We start from the raw sequence: 13,285 nt of genomic DNA, 5'->3' as shown, positions 1-13,285 counted from the left end.
CTTTGTAGCTGCCCTTTACCTGCGGAGGGGCTCTTGCGACACGGGAGAACGAAGTTTCCCAGCTCAGTCAGCTACTTCACTTCCTTGGTAACCAGTGACTAAGATGGAAAATATATTGAAGTCTGCTTGCCGCTACCTGCTCAGAGCGAAGGCACAACATACCCACGAGCGTCCCGCTGTTGGCGCAATCCCCTCTGCCTGCGAGAGAGGCTTTAAACGCTCCGTTCTTGCTCCGTGCACCAAGACCGAACTCATGAGAACAAGCAAAAGTGACTCCACCCTGATGAATCTTAGCCACACTTGGCACGCAGGGAAGCTGGAGACTCTGAGCCAAGAGATGATGAAGGACACGCACTACAAAACCCATCCCTCCACTGCGGCCTAACTAGAAGCCAGCCCTGGGCATGGAGTAGGGATTCCCACCCACCCCCATCCCCGGTGTTGCAAAGTTCTTGCTCCAGCAGGTTATGCTGTGCACGGCATATCAGTGCATCTGTGGGATGGGGAGTCTTTTGCCCCTTCCCGAGAACCAAATGAAAGAAAGGCGGCACCGAATGTGGTGCAAATTCAATGTGGGTTCTAGGCTTGGCTTTGCCACTTTGTGTGACCTTGCTGCCTTACTTCTCATCTCAGATTCCACCTCTGTACAATGCAGCTAGAACATGGACCCCACAGAAGGGTCACAAGGCCTAATTCATTGGGGTTTTAAACACCAAAGGGGGCGCTCACATTCTACAGCCTACAGAAACTGGTCTAGGGCCATTCAGTGGGGAATGTCAAGGATTATGCACCAGGGGCTAGTAGGTGAGCTAGGGATCCCACCACTGAACTCTATAAAGAGCGCTGGGAATCCTTGTGTTTGCACACTGGCTGATCATTTACTAAAGGACACTCTGCTTAGACACAGAAAACCAGCTCTCCTCTCTTTGGATACTCGCATAGCTCTCCACCTCTAAGAGCAAAGGTTTTCTAGGCCAGTACATACCACCCCAGCTGTACAACATATTTCAGGCTTCAAACCCTCACATTTTAGCTGGAAAAGTCACATCCAAAAAAATCCATTACATCTCACTCGCCCAAGCCCCTACCATCACTGCAGAAGGGCTCTCTAGAGTACAGTATTAAAGTTTCTCAAGCAAGGGGCTCCTCCATGTTTCCTAGGAGTCTATTCCACACCATCTGACTCCCTGCGGAGCTATGTTCACCTGGACATCCCCCCACTCAGCTTAATCAAATTTCTACCGACCCAGACTGTGGCTATGCTGGATGTTTCTTAAGATCATTATTAGCCTGGTGCAGCCGCACTACCAGTAGCCACAGCTGGAGAGTGAGTGTAGACAGCCACCAGCATTTGAACCGTGGGTTCATCTAGCTGTGCCCCCAATATGGGCCCAGACGATACCATGGTGTATCTACATCGGCAGATGTTTATTCCAAACAAATTGGGAGCTTTGGGGGGGCGGAAGGGGAGAGAAAAACCAGCCACGTCACAGGTTGACTTCGCTCAAATCCTTCCCAAGTTTTAGTCTGCCTCAGTTTTTGATGCAGCAGCGTATTGTAGAATCCAGGTACAATCAGACAAAGCGTAGTCAGGGCTCACAATGGTTTCAGGATCGGAGCCATGAAACGAGTGACAACAAGCATGCAACTCCACACTAACAGTCTTCAGGGGTTAGGCTAACCCTAACCCTGCTGGTCTGCCATTCCTCAGGCACAAAAATCCCTGTCTCTGCAAGGCAAACCCAGCTACGGGTCTAGAACATCCCTTTGCTCCCCTTCTATGGGTCACCACTTTGGTTTAGGACCAAGAGATTACAGGCCTAAGTGAGGGCACCTGGATCTGGGCTCCTATCCACTGCTAACACAGGAGCACAAGTAACATAATAGTTTGTTTACATCACCTCATGCAAATGACTAGAATTCCTATACTCATCTCCAGTAACTACACCGGTGGGAGTTATATATACATGCTTGACTCATAAGAAGAAATATTTTATCTCCCCGTCACGCTCTCCCCCACACACAAATAAAGACCCCTTTTGGGCCGAGACTAAGCATGGGTGTTTTTTAGGCTTGGTAGAATTCAGTTTTTACTGTTTATAATTTCGACCAGTAATATCAATGTTTATTTTGAAGCATTTTTTACTTTTGTCGAGTTAAATGTGCACAGCTGTGGAAAATTATGGAGGGATCAGACATTAATTGCTTAATGACAGCAAATGTTGCGATTCAAAAGTGAAAGCTTTCGAACCATTAAAACACAAACTGTCAATATCACATGTCAAAATATACAAAATAAACATCCTTAACTCAAATGCTAATTAGTTCTCAAGCAGCATTTTTCTTACTTTGCCTCTCTGTATGTTTTGATCATGTATGGCAATTTTTTTCATCAGTGTGCATGTACACAATGAAATCGACATTCACCGACATTTGCCGATAACAATCGAACCCTTCCAAGTCTAGACATTCTCAACCCAGGATATATATAAAGTTCCAAGCAGCTGAGTGAACACAGAGGGAAGATTTCATGCAACCTGAACTATGGCATTTGCTGTCATGAGAGCAACAGGACCGAATGCCAGCATGCACCAGATTCACTTGGCCATCCCAATCACTTGACCAGCAAGGAGGCACAAGGTCCAGCCAGAGAGAAAAGTCGTGTGTGACTGGCCATGATGTTCTCATACCAATATACAACTTGTCGCTGCACGTTACAGTGGAACCTGAAAAACCTGCATGTAACAAATACCTGAAACATGCAAGGCAGGGAAGGAGCTAAGCAGCATAGAGCCTGGTCAGTCCCCTTGTTCTTCCCCCAGTAAGACAGACATGATTCTGGAGACAGTGGTGCTGGCAGTTCAGCAGGAAGCGCTCTGCTCTCTGACTCAATTCCAGAACCTCTGGCCAGCAAGTGGCAAGGGTCCCTGTGGTGGGGGGCAGGCTGTCTTTTGGGTGAAGATTAAAACAGCCACTGGTGATCACTGAAGACCCCATGTCCCGAGATGAAAAGCTGTTAGCCCCAGCGTCCAGGCCCCTTTCCAATGTGGGATAATTATGTTAATGAGGCACCAAGACTATTGTGTCCCATTCAGAATTTTAGGCAGCTTTAATTACACTCTGCAGCATCTTCCACCACAGAATCTCAGAGCCCTGTGTGAATTAATGCTTTTACACTGTGGGGGCTGTGGAAGCCTACCCCCACTACCGAAAGTGAGCAGATCTGATTCTGGCTCTGCATAGAGGGGATCAGGCAGCATGGAGAAACACTGGAAACTTAGTTTCCTTTGCTTTGTTTTGTAGTAGATTGAGGTGCATCAGCGGGGCAGGACATAGAGAGCAGGAAAGCTGCAGGTCAGGACTGAGGTGTAACGGCAAATTTGTGGATGGGAGCCAAGGGATGGAATAGCAGGGAGTGCTGTGGGTCAGGATTGAGGGGACAAGGGGCTGGCACACTGAGGTTTGCAACCAAGATTAGTTGGGATATGGAGAGACTGGGAAGGGGGTGGGGGGGAAGAAGAGTGTGATATTTGCACAATACCTGCCCACAGACCGTGCATCATTCCTCATGAGTACTGCTTCCACCCCCAATAAAAGTTCATTGGTCTTTCTGCCCTTTGAGCCTCTCCGTGATTTCCTTGGAAGACACAAACAGACAAAACGAAGGAGAAACCCACAAAAGGAAGTTCTGGCACGAGAGATGCACCAAGGTATTTCAAAACTAATGGCTGTCTGGTAACCTGTCTGGTAAGCTTGCAGCTGCACGGTATTTACTGAGATGGCTCCTCCATCAGGTGCACACCCGCTTGTTATGGTACCATTTCCACAAGAGGCAGCGTGGGTGCTGGCTCAATAAAGCCCTCCAAAGCCTTCAGCTGGAAGCCAGGAGTTCCTAGACAAGGAACTCCACAGAGCAGACAGAGGGGTGGGTGATATTTTCAGCTGATACCACCAATTCTGACACCGTCCCGATGAACATGCTAACTCACTGCAAGTAGGCCTGGCAGGACACGTGGCTCTGAGCCTCTACTATAGGCAACGGCTGCCTCGTCAGGCACTCTGCGAGGCACCTTTTCGTTAGGTTGTGTGCAGCTCTCATAACAGGAAGGAATCCTCATGGGTGAAGAGGTTCATTTCCTTCTGCAGATGTAAGCCACCCTAGCAGGCTTGCTGGTCTTTAACGTCTGACCTACACGAGTCATTACGCTGCACACCACAGGTCAGTGCAAGGATGGCAATGGGGATGCAACCCCGAACTCCTTGCTCCAACAGCGATGGTTCCATTTAGGGCTGTTGAGGAATCGCAATTAACTCACAACTATTAATCGCGCTGTTAAACAAGAAAACACCAATAACAATTTATTAAATATTTTGGATGTTTTTCTATATTTTCACATATATCTTGTATTCTGTGTTGTAACTGAAATCAATATATTTAAAAACATAGAAAACAGTCAAAAATATTTAAATAAATGGTATTCTATTATTGTTTAATCACGTGATTAATTTTTGTAGTCACCTGACAGCCCTAGTTACATTAGCTGTTAACACTGTAGGGTCTAGGACATGTGGTAGTCCAGTTGCAATTCCATCCAGGAGGGGACAGTGGTTTGTGCATGCACACACTGCCTACTTCCTTACAGTATATTACTACACACATCAGCTGTGCTCTGCAGTTCTCACACAGCAATATTCACACTACCCCAGGTAAACCGGACAGAGTCTTAAGACGATAAACACTGAGGATCTTAGTTTTTCCAGTGCTGCAACCTTGCTCAGTGTCTATCTAGTTTTCTTAATGTGAGCCAGTGCATATGGCAGCGGTTGGACTAGAAAGTGCTAGTACTCCAGATCCCCTCAGAGGTTGCTGCTGAAGTTACTACCAGTGAAATAGTTAACGTTGACATTTAAGTGTCAAACGGGGGCACGACATACCTTGCAGGGCTGTTGTTTCCAACTGCCTGCAGACATGGGCAGACAGCCCTGCAACAGGTCCCATTTGTGGGTCTCTTTTCACCCAGAAAGCCTAGGACATTTTTAATGAAAGCTTGTGGCACCTTAGAGACTAACCAATTTATCTGAGCATAAGCTGAGCTGTAGCTCACAAAAGCTCATGCTCAAATAAATTGGTTAGTCTCTAAGGTGCCACAAGTCCTCCTTTTCTTTTTGCGAATACAGACTAACACGGCTGCTACTCTGAAACCTGTCATTAATGAAAGCTGTGATTCTGCAGAAACCAGCGAGGCCACCTAAGAAATACTGGTGCGGGGAAACTGAGCGGTAACACCTCAGTCCATCTCCACATACGCCAGCAGACAGTGCAGCGACAAGCTTATCTTCCAGGGTTCTGCCCGAAGCACGCTCTCACCCGGTGTCACATGAGAAGACAGGCCGAAGCAGGGCTACAGGGCTCTCAGATATACCCCCAAAACTGGACTAAATAAAGGATTTCCATTTAGCACATATAAAACCAGCAATGCCAGAGCCAGTTCAACTTCTCTTCCGAGACTCTATGGCCATCCTTAGGCCCAAGGCTACAGAGCAAGTGCCTTGCAAACATTACCCTCTATGGCTGAGCAAGGGGTGATACCAAGAGGCTCTGGAAGGAGCAGTGTCCACAGGGACCATGATCAGGGCACAGCCGGGCTGAAGGAATAAGACAGTAACATTCTTTGGGGAAGGGAAAGCAAATCTCAAGAGCTCCAAATGCCTCCTGAGAAGAGGGTGGAGAAAGCCCTTTTACAGGGGGAGCACATCCCTATCAATTCATCAGACCACTGCTAGCTCAGCATAGGGCTGGGTGACAAGTATATTACTTCACTTCTGGGCCTCCCAGAATCAGCACTGGGGAACTTGCGTTATGCGAGAAGCAGCAGGTTACAAACAGATGGCTGCCCAGCAGCCCAGAGAGGATGATCGGGGAGCAGTAGTATTTCCCACCTCCACCCCTGAGTCTGTTAGTCCTGCCCCCAAAAGGCTCAAACTGCAGGGAGATTAAGATTTGGAGGAACCTTCAAGGTGGTTAAAAAGGGATCAAATCATCCTAGAAGATCCATATCCCAGATTGCGAGTTCAAAGGCAGGACTGTCCCTCCTCTCTCCTCCACCAAGAAGGGAGGACACATAACTGCCATGACAGTGCGTCATCCTGTTCCGAGTTTCATCCCTTTTCACCCTAGAGCACAGTTAAAGCCACCAGTGACATGCTACTTCCTCAGGGATCCCACGAGGAGTTAATAATATGGGCCGCTTGCTCAGGCCTCTGGCACAGCCAAAGCCAACTGCGCTTGGTTAGAATGTTTAATCAATCGCCGCATCATGCCCAGCGCGCCAGTACACAAGCCCATTCGTGCCGGCTAGGAGAGATGAAAGCAAGAAGAAATTCAAAACTTTTTGACAGCTCCAGACCACAAAGGCCTGGCAAAGAGAAGCAGAACAGACATCGATGCTGTTACCATCCCGGGTGGCTCCCGTTCAGCCACTACAAAAAGAACGTGCCAGGAGAGCAACAGCTCCCGAGACACCCTGGGGGTAAAGAATTAATTAGGTGTTTGTGCCTTAAAGAAATCCTTCCGATTTCTTAAATCTCATGGGGAGTCCATGAGAATCTCTCACAAGTAAGTCACAGAGTGGGAGCCCGGAGAACCCCTGCCTGTCTGTGCCCATCCGCCAGGACCCATACAACCATGGCCCCATCCCCAAAGGTTGTGCAAGGAGACATCATTGCTTTAAGATGATTTTCTTTAGGTACCCAAGCTCACCATGCTCTTGGGACATGCATCCCATGGGCTACTTGACAGCTCCCTTGCCATTTAATAAACTCCTGGGAGTAGGGGGAAAAGTCCTACACAACATCATCTGCAGGGAGAGTAAGTCAGGGATCTAATCCTACCAGGCCCGGCCCAGGCAAGGGCAGCCAAATCAGGAGCTTCATTCTCCTTCTGTCTGAGGCGCTTACTGTGAGAACCCACTTTGCCAGTTGAACTAGATAAGGATTATGACAACCTCCCCTGTCACTGCGACATCCTAGGGCGACCAGCCCTGTTCGGGGGGAGGGCAGGGGTGGTAGTAAAAGGTCAAGCAGCAAGTAGGTCCCCAAGGAAGAACTCTGGGGCAAGTTCTGGACAGCTCAGCCGAGGGATGCCACGTCCACTCCTGTCCCACCCATTCCCAGTGGCACCTGGGGTCAAGCAGACAGAAAAGGCAACCAAGAGCACACTGAGGAAGAGAACAGGAAGTGTATCCAAGGGAGTCCCCCTGTGTGTGGGGGGGGGGCGGGGGGGAACAGATGTAGGGGAGGGCAGACACCAATGGGAATCCCAGGCAGGAGGGCTGGTCCTAGGAGGAAGGGGCAGAGCTCAGTGGAGCGGGCTAGTCCTGGGGAGGTGGGGGTTATCCTGAAAGAAAGTCACAGGGGATGGGGTGGGGTGTTCCATGGAAGGGGCTGTTCCCAGGGGAAGCGGGGGATCCCGATGGGAATCCTGGTCAGGAAGACTGGTCCTAAGGGGCTTTGATGGAGGGAACAGAGCAGAACTCAGCCTGTTTGGGGTGGGGGGGGGGTGTTTGAGAATCGGTCCTGGGGAGGACAGAACCCAGAGGAGGGGGGGTAAGTCCCAGCAGGAGCACGATGGAAGGGTCTGCCGGGGGGAGGGAGGGACAGACCCCAAAGGGGGAAAATGGGGGGAGTCCCAGGGGGGCCGGAGTGGTCTCGGTGGCAGGGGGGACAGAGCCCAGAGAAGGGGGGACATTTCCCAAGGATCCCAATGGGGGGCAGTCCAATGGGGGGGCAGAGCCCTGGAGGCAGGGGAGGAGCGGAGGGGGAGCAGTCCCGGGGGGCAGAGGGGACAGACGTCAGAGAAGGGGGGCATTTCCTGGGGGATCCTGATGGGAAGCGGTCCCAGGGGGAGGCGAGGGGGGAGCAGTCCCGGGGGGGTGGGGGGAGGGCAGAGCCCAGAGCAGGGGGCATTTCCCGGGGGGGGGGGGGTCAGAGCCCGGAGCAGGGGGGGGTCAGAGCCCGGAGCGGGGGGGGGTCAGAGCCCGGAGCAGGGGGGGCGTTTCCCGGGGGATCCCCGGGGGGGGGGTCAGAGCCCGGAGCAGGGGGGGCGTTTCCCAGGGGGGGGGTCAGAGCCCGGAGCAGGGGGGGCGTTTCCCGGGGGGGGGGTCAGAGCCCGGAGCAGGGGGGGCGTTTCCCGGGGGGGGGGGTCAGAGCCCGGAGCAGGGGGGGCGTTTCCCGGGGGGGGGGTCAGAGCCCGGAGCAGGGGGGGCGTTTCCCGGGGGATCCCCGGGGGGGGGGGTCAGAGCCCGGAGCAGGGGGGGCGTTTCCCGGGGGATCCCGGGGGGGGGGGGTCAGAGCCCGGAGCAGGGGGGGCGTTTCCCGGGGGATCCCGGGGGGGGGGGTCAGAGCCCGGAGCAGGGGGGGCGTTTCCCGGGGGATCCCGGGGGGGGGGGTCAGAGCCCGGAGCAGGGGGGGCGTTTCCCGGGGGATCCCCGGGGGGGGGGGGTCAGAGCCCGGAGCAGGGGGGGCGTTTCCCGGGGGATCCCCGGGGGGGGGGGGTCAGAGCCCGGAGCAGGGGGGGCGTTTCCCGGGGGATCCCCGGGGGGGGGGGTCAGAGCCCGGAGCAGGGGGGGCGTTTCCCGGGGGATCCCCGGGGGGGGGGGTCAGAGCCCGGAGCAGGGGGGGCGTTTCCCGGGGGATCCCCGGGGGGGGGGGTCAGAGCCCGGAGCAGGGGGGGCGTTTCCCGGGGGATCCCCGGGGGGGGGGGTCAGAGCCCGGAGCAGGGGGGGCGTTTCCCGGGGGATCCCCGGGGGGGGGGTCAGAGCCCGGAGCAGGGGGGGCGTTTCCCGGGGGATCCCCGGGGGGGGGGGGTCAGAGCCCGGAGCAGGGGGGGCGTTTCCCGGGGGATCCCCGGGGGGGGGGGTCAGAGCCCGGAGCAGGGGGGGCGTTTCCCGGGGGATCCCCGGGGGGGGGGGTCAGAGCCCGGAGCAGGGGGGGCGTTTCCCGGGGGATCCCCGGGGGGGGGGGTCAGAGCCCGGAGCAGGGGGGGCGTTTCCCGGGGGATCCCCGGGGGGGGGGGTCAGAGCCCGGAGCAGGGGGGGCGTTTCCCGGGGGATCCCCGGGGGGGGGGGTCAGAGCCCGGAGCAGGGGGGGCGTTTCCCGGGGGATCCCCGGGGGGGGGGGTCAGAGCCCGGAGCAGGGGGGGCGTTTCCCGGGGGATCCCCGGGGGGGGGGTCAGAGCCCGGAGCAGGGGGGGCGTTTCCCGGGGGATCCCCGGGGGGGGGTCAGAGCCCGGAGCAGGGGGGGCGTTTCCCGGGGGATCCCCGGGGGGGGGGGTCAGAGCCCGGAGCAGGGGGGGCGTTTCCCGGGGGATCCCCCGGGGGGGGGGTCAGAGCCCGGAGCAGGGGGGGCGTTTCCCGGGGGATCCCCGGGGGGGGGGTCAGAGCCCGGAGCAGGGGGGGCGTTTCCCGGGGGATCCCCGGGGGGGGGGGTCAGAGCCCGGAGCAGGGGGGGCGTTTCCCGGGGGATCCCCGGGGGGGGGGGGTCAGAGCCCGGAGCAGGGGGGGCGTTTCCCGGGGGATCCCCGGGGGGGGGGGTCAGAGCCCGGAGCAGGGGGGGCGTTTCCCGGGGGATCCCCGGGGGGGGGGGTCAGAGCCCGGAGCAGGGGGGGCGTTTCCCGGGGGATCCCCGGGGGGGGGGTCAGAGCCCGGAGCAGGGGGGGCGTTTCCCGGGGGATCCCCGGGGGGGGGGTCAGAGCCCGGAGCAGGGGGGGCGTTTCCCGGGGGATCCCCGGGGGGGGGGTCAGAGCCCGGAGCAGGGGGGGCGTTTCCCGGGGGATCCCCGGGGGGGGGTCAGAGCCCGGAGCAGGGGGGGCGTTTCCCGGGGGATCCCCGGGGGGGGGTCAGAGCCCGGAGCAGGGGGGGCGTTTCCCGGGGGATCCCCGGGGGGGGGTCAGAGCCCGGAGCAGGGGGGGCGTTTCCCGGGGGATCCCCGGGGGGGGGTCAGAGCCCGGAGCAGGGGGGGCGTTTCCCGGGGGATCCCCGGGGGGGGGTCAGAGCCCGGAGCAGGGGGGGCGTTTCCCGGGGGATCCCCGGGGGGGGGTCAGAGCCCGGAGCAGGGGGGGCGTTTCCCGGGGGATCCCCGGGGGGGGGTCAGAGCCCGGAGCAGGGGGGGCGTTTCCCGGGGGATCCCCGGGGGGGGGTCAGAGCCCGGAGCAGGGGGGGCGTTTCCCGGGGGATCCCCGGGGGGGGGGTCAGAGCCCGGAGCAGGGGGGGCGTTTCCCGGGGGATCCCCGGGGGGGGGTCAGAGCCCGGAGCAGGGGGGGCGTTTCCCGGGGGATCCCCGGGGGGGGGGTCAGAGCCCGGAGCAGGGGGGGCGTTTCCCGGGGGATCCCCGGGGGGGGGGTCAGAGCCCGGAGCAGGGGGGCGTTTCCCGGGGGATCCCCGGGGGGGGGGTCAGAGCCCGGAGCAGGGGGGGCGTTTCCCGGGGGATCCCCGGGGGGGGGGTCAGAGCCCGGAGCAGGGGGGGCGTTTCCCGGGGGATCCCCGGGGGGGGGGCAGAGCCCGGAGCAGGGGGGCGTTTCCCGGGGGATCCCCGGGGGGGGCTGGGGGACCGGGACCCCTCTCTCCCGCGCGGTACCCACCTGGCCGGGCTCCACCTGCGCCGCAGGGGCCTCTCCGCTCGCCGAGGCCGCACACGCTGCTCCGCTGCCACACGCACACCACTGCCCGCAGGCGCTCCGCTGGCTCCGCAGGCTGGCCCCGCGCCCCATTGGCTGAGGTGCCTGTCACTCGCCCAGCTCTGCTGCCCGAGGGCCCGCCCCCTCTTCTCCATTGGTCGCGACGCGCACACACATTCGCCCCATTGGACTACGTGGCTGTCGAACCGTCCGCCCCCCTGAGCCCCACCCTCTCCGGCCCTGTCCCGCCTCTCCATTGCCTCCTGGGGGCAGCCTCTTGCATCCCATTGCTCGGAACGTGCCCCGCCCCGCTCCCTCAGAGCCGGCCTCTTATCCTCATCAGGCCGCCTCACCCATACTCCACTCTCTATTGGCCTAGAAGCCTGTCACTCTATCGGCGCTTCCCAAATCCCGCCTCCAGAGCTATTTCATTGGTCCTTTTCGCCACTGCTCCACCTGTGCAGTCAAGGGAAAAGAGGCATATGGGCGGTGCTTATTGGACGATGGTCGGTTCCACGATTGACTAGCTCAACGCGTCTCCCACGTGGGGCTAGGGGACGGGATTCTTGGGGAGGGTGGGGGAAACGAGTTTATACCGGAACGCCTCCATCGCCTAAGGCGTAGTCTGACTGGATGAAGCAGCTGTCGCTCAACGTTGCACCTGGCCAATCAGAGGAGGGATTACAGGGCGAGGGCTCCGCCAGCGGAGCTGAGTTTTGTTTCGAGGCCGGTGATTAGGGGAGAAGGGGCGGGAGGGGGGAATCCGTCGGCGTCCAGTGGCCGCGGGCCGTGTGGAGAGTGAGGCGTTGGGGGGAGGGGGGGCAATGTCCGGCCGTCGCGGGTCCCGCTCCAGCCCCTCCCCCAGCCCCCTCAGGCTCAGCGCCCGGCCGCCCTCCCGCCCCGGGGCTGCAGCGGGGCGCTGATGTCCGGCCGGGCGCTGTCCGCCTCCCCCTGAGGTGGCCGCACAGAGCCCGCCGGGGGCGCGCTGCCGGGGCCTGTCGGGTGTTGGGCAGCATCGGCCCCTTCACGGTGGGGCTCGCAGGGCTGGCCGGTGACCTCCAGAGGTCCCCTGGGCCCGTCCCCTGCACGCCTGGCGGGACTGAGGCTTAGCTAGCTCAGGCCCCCCCCCCACTTTAACAACCTGTGAACCCCCTCCTAAAAACCAGCCTTTCCAGGGAGTCTCTCCTTGGCCTGAGTATGAACTGGGAAAGCAGGAGCCCTGGAAGGGGCTGACATTTGCTTTTATGGCCCGCTGATTACACGCGATTCGTTATCACGGTATTTTTATCACACTGGTGCAAACGCCAAGATCTCGCTTTGGTAGCTTGTATCCCTTTGAATCAGGCTGTTGTAAGACCAGGCTCCTGTCTTTCACCAGGGAGTAGCGGCGGTGGAGCAGCAGGGAGTTAAGAAGCCAACTCGAAGAGTTCCTCCCACGCAAGCACTCGGGTCTTGAGCAGGCCCGGCAAACAGCGCCCATCAGAACAAAGCTTAAGCTTGGTCTGCGTCGCCATTTAAAAAACAATCCTAGCTGCCTCGTTAATTTTAAAAACAGGAAAAAATATCCACCTCCCTTTCCATTTCTTGTAAGAAGTCTCGAAGTTTAAATCTCCTCAGGGTGATAGATATGTTTGCTTTGGTCTGCTTAGCTCTTGGAAGTCCGGGGCCTCCAGGCTGCTGGCCCCGTGCTGCCCAGGGTCCCTAGGGACAGCTCTGTCCACCATTAAGGAATTTTTTCCCAAGAACCCCTTGTAACATTTCACAAACCCCCAGAAGTTCATGAACCCCACTTTGGGCACCACTGATCTAGACCATCTCTGACAGGTGTTTGTCCAACCTGCTGTTAAAAATCTCCAATGATGGAGATTCCACATCCTCCCTAGGCAATTTATTCCAGAGCTTAACCACCCTGAGTTAGGAAGTTTTCCCCTAATGTCTAACATAAACCCCCCTTGTTGCAATTTAAGCCTATTGCTTCTTGTCCAATCCTCAGAGGTTAAGAAGAATAATTATTTTCCCTCCTCCTTCTAAGGATTGTGAAGAAAAAACTGCAGAAAGGATCTAATAGCAAGAGAAACACAGGAGGAGGAGAACTTTATCTAGAGGTGCAGATCAAAGGTTTGCTTAAGTACATTTGGGGGAGAAAGGGGACACATGGGCTCCTGTCAGAGTAATAGCCGTGTTAGTCTGTATTCGCAAAAAGAAAAGGAGTACTTGTGGCACCTTAGAGACTAACCCATTTATTTGAGCATAAGCTTTCGTGTGCTACAACATGGGCTCCTGTCACTAAGCAAGACAAAGGAAAGCACTTTTGCTTTATGAAAAAAGGGGTCTGGTTGAAAATGTTGGAGAGAACTTTGGGTGAGAGAAAACTTCTTTAGACATGAGAGTAACTTGTTAGTTTGGTGTCAAGTATCAGAGGGGTAGCCATGTTAGTCTGTATCCAACGAAGTGGTGGGACCCTAAAGACTGACAGATTTATTTGGGCAGATTTATTTAGTTGTTAGTTAGGTTTAGGCTTTGGAAACTAGGTTATGATTTTATTTACATTTTACCATTTGTTTCCACTATTCTTACTCTGTCACTGCCAACAAATACATGTGAACAAAGGAC

General features: G+C 57.2%; 1 protein-coding gene across 3 annotated transcripts in view; it reads right to left on the bottom strand.

Annotated features, from left to right (window-relative positions):
* Positions 1-10,757, bottom strand: part of PAIP2B (poly(A) binding protein interacting protein 2B) — a 43,202-nt gene extending 32,445 nt beyond the window's left edge. Inside the window, exon 1 of one of the 3 annotated variants that reach the window (XM_084627628.1) lies at positions 10,637-10,757. The gene's annotated coding sequence lies outside the window, so the exon portion shown is untranslated. Of the gene's footprint in view, positions 1-19; positions 98-10,636 lie in introns of those variants that run through there. The other 2 variants (XM_084627627.1, XM_084627629.1) reach the window with 2 other exon arrangements.
* Between the last annotated feature and the right edge of the window lie 2,528 nt (positions 10,758-13,285).

This window comes from Lepidochelys olivacea (genome assembly GCF_965140295.1).
Source record: "Lepidochelys olivacea isolate rLepOli2 genome assembly, chromosome: 4".
NCBI lineage: Eukaryota > Metazoa > Chordata > Testudines > Cheloniidae > Lepidochelys > Lepidochelys olivacea.
The sequence above is the reverse complement of the archived record's forward strand: the minus strand, read 5'-3'. Positions and strand labels throughout refer to the sequence as shown.